Here is a 6,000-nt window from a genome sequence, read left to right as displayed (position 1 = left end):
AAGGTTCGCCATCACTGGTCTAGGGGGACAATAAGTATCTCTGCAGATTTTGTTATGTTTACAAAAAACTTTTGCTCGTTTATGTAACAGATATCGAAATACTTGCACAAAAATGTGCGCGCTTCCTGCAAGACCCACATCTTGTAGAACTCATGTTGCCCACCATGATTGGACTATGCTAATGAGTTTTGAAATGGCCTTTTTTTCTATACAGGATTGCGGCGAAGCTATAGAATAAAGCAAATACAAGGCATTTCACAAATTTTCAACTATGTATTGACCTGTGCATGATATAATAAACACATTTGTGTTTATTATCCCTTTAAGAGACACAGACTTCATTTTTCGATAAATTGTTTATTACCCGTGTTTTTAACACCCTGCAATGTCATCACTGCCTCCTGTATAGTGAATTAGGTCTGAGCTTGAAAATTTTTAATTTCTCATTGTGCCATTTCTTCAGTATTAATTCTTAATCTTGAATAGTTTTAATATGCTTCTCAGTTCACACTATTTCAGTTTTTTATGACCACACATTTCATTAATGCAATACTAAGGGTTTAGTAAAGTAAAAATTTATAAAAATGTGAGTGTCTGGTCATTGATTTTAAAATTTGTCAATTTGGTTCTGTAATTATTCAGGATGTTATTATTTATCGCATTTTCACTTGTTTTATAGGAGGCTACAGTTCTGTGGCGTAACAAAAGTTTGAAAATATCTATATTTTCTCTGGTAAGTACATTTCCAGTACACCCAATGGGCAGCTGTTCTGTTTGATTATTAATGTAGAATTATTATTTTTTTTAAGTGGTCTTTAGGAAAAGTGGTTCTAGGTGTGTCCAATCCAATATTTCTTTCATGTAATTAACAAGAGTCCATGAGCTAGTGACGTATGGGATATACATTCCTACCAGGAGGGGCAAAGTTTCCCAAACCTTAAAATGCCTATAAATACACCCCTCACCACACCCACAAATCAGTTTTACAAACTTTGCCTCCAAGGGAGGTGGTGAAGTAAGTTTGTGCTAGATTCTACGTTGATATGCGCTCCGCAGCAAGTTGGAGCCCGGTTTTCCTCTCAGCGTGCAGTGAATGTCAGAGGGATGTGAGGAGAGTATTGCCTATTGAATGCAGTGATCTCCTTCTACGGGGTCTATTTCATAAGGTTCTCTGTTATCGGTCGTAGAGATTCATCTCTTACCTCCCTTTTCAGATCGACGATATACTCTTATATATACCATTACCTCTACTGATTCTCGTTTCAGTACTGGTTTGGCTTTCTACAAACATGTAGATGAGTGTCCTGGGGTAAGTAAGTCTTATTTTCTGTGACACTCTAAGCTATGGTTGGGCACTTTATTTATAAAGTTCTAAATATATGTATTCAAACATTTATTTGCCTTGACTCAGAATGTTCAACTTTCCTTATTTCCAGACAGTCAGTTTCATATTTGGGATTATGCTTTAATTATCATATTTTTCTTACCTCAAAAATTTGACTTTTTTCCCTGTGGGCTGTTAGGCTCGCGGGGGCTGAAAATGCTTTATTTTATTGCGTCATTCTTGGCGCGGACTTTTTTGGCGCAAAAATTCATTTCCGTTTCCGGCGTCATACGTGTCGCCGGAAGTTGCGTCATTTTTTGACGTTATTTTGCGCCAAAAATGTCGGTGTTCCGGATGTGGCGTCATTTTTGGCGCCAAAAGCATTTAGGCGCCAAATAATGTGGGCGTCTTATTTGGCGCCAAAAAATATGGGCGTCGCTTTTGTCTCCACATTATTTCAGTCTCATTTTTCATTTGCTTCTGGTTGCTAGAAGCTTGATGTTTGGCATTTTTTTCCCATTCCTGAAACTGTCTTATAAGGAATTTGATCTATTTTGCTTTATATGTTGTTTTTTCTCTTACATATTGCAAGATGTCTCACGTTGCATCTGAGCCAGAAGATACTACAGGAAAACCTCTGCCTGCTGGATCTACCAAAGCTAAGTGTATCTGCTGTAAACTTTTGGTAGCTATTCCTCCAGCTGTTGTTTGTATTAAATGTCATGACAAACTTGTTAATGCAGATAATATTTCCTTTAGTGATGTACCATTGCCTGTTGCAGTTCCCTCAACATCTAAGGTGCAGAATGTTCCTGATAACATAAGAGATTTTGTTTCTGAATCCATAAAGAAGGCTTTGTCTGTTATTTCTCCTTCTAGTAAACGTAAAAAGTCTTTTAAATCTTCTCTCTCTACAGATGAATTTTTAAATGAACACCATCATTCTGATTCTTTGGACTCTTCTGGTTCAGAGGATTCTGTGTCAGAGATTGATGCTGATAAATCTTCATATTTATTTAAGATGGAATTTATTCGCTCTTTACTTAAAGAAGTACTAATTGCTTTAGAAATAGAGGATTCTAGTCCTCTTGATACTAATTCTATACGTTTGGATAAGGTTTTTAAAGCTCCTGCGGTTATTCCAGAAGTCTTTCCTGTTCCTAATGCTATTTCTGCAGTAATTGCTAAGGAATGGGATAGATTGGGTAATTCATTTACTCCTTCTAAACGTTTTAAGCAATTATATCCTGTTCCGCCTGACAGATTAGAATTTTGGGACAAAATCCCTAAAGTTGATGGGGCTATTTCTACCCTTGCTAAACGTACTACCATTCCTACATCAGATGGTACCTCGTTTAAGGATCCTTTAGATAGAAAAATTGAATCTTTTCTAAGAAAAGCTTATCTATGTTCAGGTAATCTTCTTAGACCTGCTATATCATTGGCTGATGTTGCTGCAGCTTCAACTTTTTGGTTGGAAACTCTAGCGCAACAAGTAACAAATCGTGATTCTCATGATATTATTATTCTTCTCCAGCATGCTAATAATTTCATCTGTGATGCCATTTTTGATATTATTAGAGTTGATGTTAGATTTATGTCTCTGGCTATCTTAGCCAGAAGAGCTTTATGGCTTAAGACTTGGAATGCTGATATGGCTTCTAAATCAACTCTACTTTCCATTTCTTTCCAGGGAAATAAATTATTTGGTTCTCAGTTGGATTCTATTATTTCAACTGTTACTGGTGGGAAAGGAACTTTTTTACCACAGGATAAAAAGTCTAAAGGTAAAAACAGGGCTAACAATCGTTTTCGTTCCTTTCGTTTCAACAAAGAACAAAAGCCTGATCCTTCGTCCTCAGGAGCAGTTTCAGTTTGGAAACCATCTCCAGTCTGGAATAAATCCAAGCCTGCTAGAAAGGCAAAGCCTGCTTCTAAGTTCACATGAAGGTACGGCCCTCATTCCAGTTCAGCTGGTAGGGGGCAGGTTACGTTTTTTCAAAGAAATTTGGATCAGTTCTGTTCACAATCTTTGGATTCAGAACATTGTTTCAGAAGGGTACAGAATTGGTTTCAAGATGAGACCTCCTGCAAAGAGATTTTTTCTTTCCCATGTCCCAGTAAATCCAGTGAAAGCTCAAGCATTTCTGAATTGTGTTTCAGATCTAGAGTTGGCTGGAGTAATTATGCCAGTTCCAGTTCCGGAACAGGGGATGGGGTTTTATTCAAATCTCTTCATTGTACCAAAGAAGGAGAATTCCTTCAGACCAGTTCTGGATCTAAAATTATTGAATCGTTATGTAAGGATACCAACGTTCAAGATGGTAACTGTAAGGACTATATTGCCTTTTGTTCAGCAAGGGAATTATATGTCCACAATAGATTTACAGGATGCATATCTGCATATTCCGATTCATACAGATCATTATCAGTTCCTGAGATTCTCTTTTCTAGACAAGCATTACCAATTTGTGGCTCTACCGTTTGGCCTTGCTACAGCTCCAAGAATTTTCACAAAGATTCTCGGTGCCCTTCTGTCTGTAATCAGAGAACAGGGTATTGTGGTATTTCCTTATTTGGACGATATCTTGGTACTTGCTCCGTCTTTACATTTAGCAGAGTCTCATACGAATCGACTTGTGTTGTTTCTTCAAGATCATGGTTGGAGGATCAATTTACCAAAAAGTTCTTTGATTCCTCAAACAAGGGTAACCTTTCTGGGTTTCCAGATAGATTCAGTGTCCATGACTTTGTCTTTAACAGACAAGAGACGTCTAAAATTGATTACAGCCTGTCGAAACCTTCAGTCTCAATCATTCCCTTCGGTAGCCTTATGCATGGAAATTCTAGGTCTTATGACTGCTGCATCGGACGCGATCCCCTTTGCTCGTTTTCACATGCGACCTCTTCAGCTCTGTATGCTGAACCAATGGTGCAGGGATTACACGAAGATATATCAATTAATATCTTTAAAACCGATTGTTCGGCACTCTCTAACGTGGTGGACAGATCACCATCGTTTAATTCAGGGGGCTTCTTTTGTTCTTCCGACCTGGACTGTAATTTCAACAGATGCAAGTCTCACAGGTTGGGGAGCTGTGTGGGGATCTCTGACGGCACAAGGAGTTTGGGAATCTCAGGAGGTGAGATTACCGATCAATATCTTGGAACTCCGTGCAGTTTTCAGAGCTCTTCAGTTTTGGCCTCTTCTGAAGAGAGAATCGTTCATTTGTTTTCAGACAGACAATGTCACAACTGTGGCATACATCAATCATCAAGGAGGGACTCACAGTCCTCTGGCTATGAAAGAAGTATCTCGAATTTTGGTTTGGGCGGAATCCAGCTCCTGTCTAATCTCTGCGGTTCATATCCCAGGTGTAGACAATTGGGAAGCGGATTATCTCAGTCGCCAAACGTTGCATCCGGGCGAATGGTCTCTTCACCCAGAGGTATTTCTTCAGATTGTTCAAATGTGGGGGCTCCCAGAGATAGATCTGATGGCCTCTCATCTAAACAAGAAACTTCCCAGGTATCTGTCCAGATCCCGGGATCCTCAGGCGGAGGCAGTGGATGCATTATCACTTCCTTGGAAGTATCATCCTGCCTATATCTTTCCGCCTCTAGTTCTTCTTCCAAGAGTAATCTCCAAGATTCTGAGGGAATGCTCGTTTGTTCTGCTAATAGCTCCGGCATGGCCTCACAGGTTTTGGTATGCGGATCTTGTCCGGATGGCATCTTGCCAACCATGGACTCTTCCGTTAAGACCAGACCTTCTGTCTCAAGGTCCTTTTTTCCATCCGGATCTGAAATCCTTAAATTTAAAGGTATGGAGATTGAACGCTTGATTCTTGGTCATAGAGGTTTCTCTGACTCCGTGATTAATACTATGTTACAGGCTCGTAAATCTGTATCTCGAGAGATATATTATAGAGTCTGGAAGACTTATATTTCTTGGTGTCTTTCTCATCATTTTTCTTGGCATTCTTTTAGAATACCGAGAATTTTACAGTTTCTTCAGGATGGTTTAGATAAGGGTTTGTCCGCGAGTTCTTTGAAAGGACAAATCTCCGCTCTTTCTGTTCTTTTTCACAGAAAGATTGCTATTCTTCCTGATATTCATTGTTTTGTACAAGCTTTGGTTCGTATAAAACCTGTTATTAAGTCAATTTCTCCTCCATGGAGTTTGAATTTGGTTTTGGGAGCTCTTCAAGCTCCTCCGTTTGAACCTATGCATTCATTGGACATTAAATTACTTTCTTGGAAAGTTTTGTTCCTTTTGGCCATCTCTTCTGCTAGAAGAGTTTCTGAATTATCTGCTCTTTCGTGTGAGTCTCCTTTTCTGATTTTTCATCAGGATAAGGCGGTGTTGCGAACTTCTTTTGAATTTTTACCTAAAGTTGTGAATTCCAACAACATTAGTAGAGAAATTGTGGTTCCTTCATTATGTCCTAATCCTAAGAATTCTAAGGAGAAATCATTGCATTCTTTGGATGTTGTTAGAGCTTTGAAATATTATGTTGAAGCTACGAAATCTTTCCGTAAGACTTCTAGTTTATTTGTTATCTTTTCCGGTTCTAGGAAAGGCCAGAAAGCTTCTGCCATTTCTTTGGCATCTTGGTTGAAATCTTTAATTCATCTTGCCTATGTTGAGTCGGGTAAAATTCCGCCTCAAAGAA

General features: G+C 38.8%; 1 protein-coding gene across 1 annotated transcript in view; it reads left to right on the top strand.

The window, feature by feature from the left end:
* The first annotated feature begins 621 nt into the window (after nucleotides 1–621).
* The window catches only part of TBL1XR1 (TBL1X/Y related 1), a 465,261-nt gene continuing 459,882 nt past the window's right edge, over nucleotides 622–6,000 (top strand). Inside the window, exon 1 of the mRNA XM_053710155.1 lies at nucleotides 622–733. The gene's annotated coding sequence lies outside the window, so the exon portion shown is untranslated. The remainder of the gene's footprint in view (nucleotides 734–6,000) is intronic.

The sequence above is a fragment of the Bombina bombina genome, chromosome 4 (assembly GCF_027579735.1).
Source record: "Bombina bombina isolate aBomBom1 chromosome 4, aBomBom1.pri, whole genome shotgun sequence".
Classification (NCBI taxonomy): Eukaryota; Metazoa; Chordata; class Amphibia; order Anura; family Bombinatoridae; genus Bombina; species Bombina bombina.
Note: the sequence above shows the minus strand (reverse complement) of the source record. Positions and strands in the feature narration are given on the sequence as shown.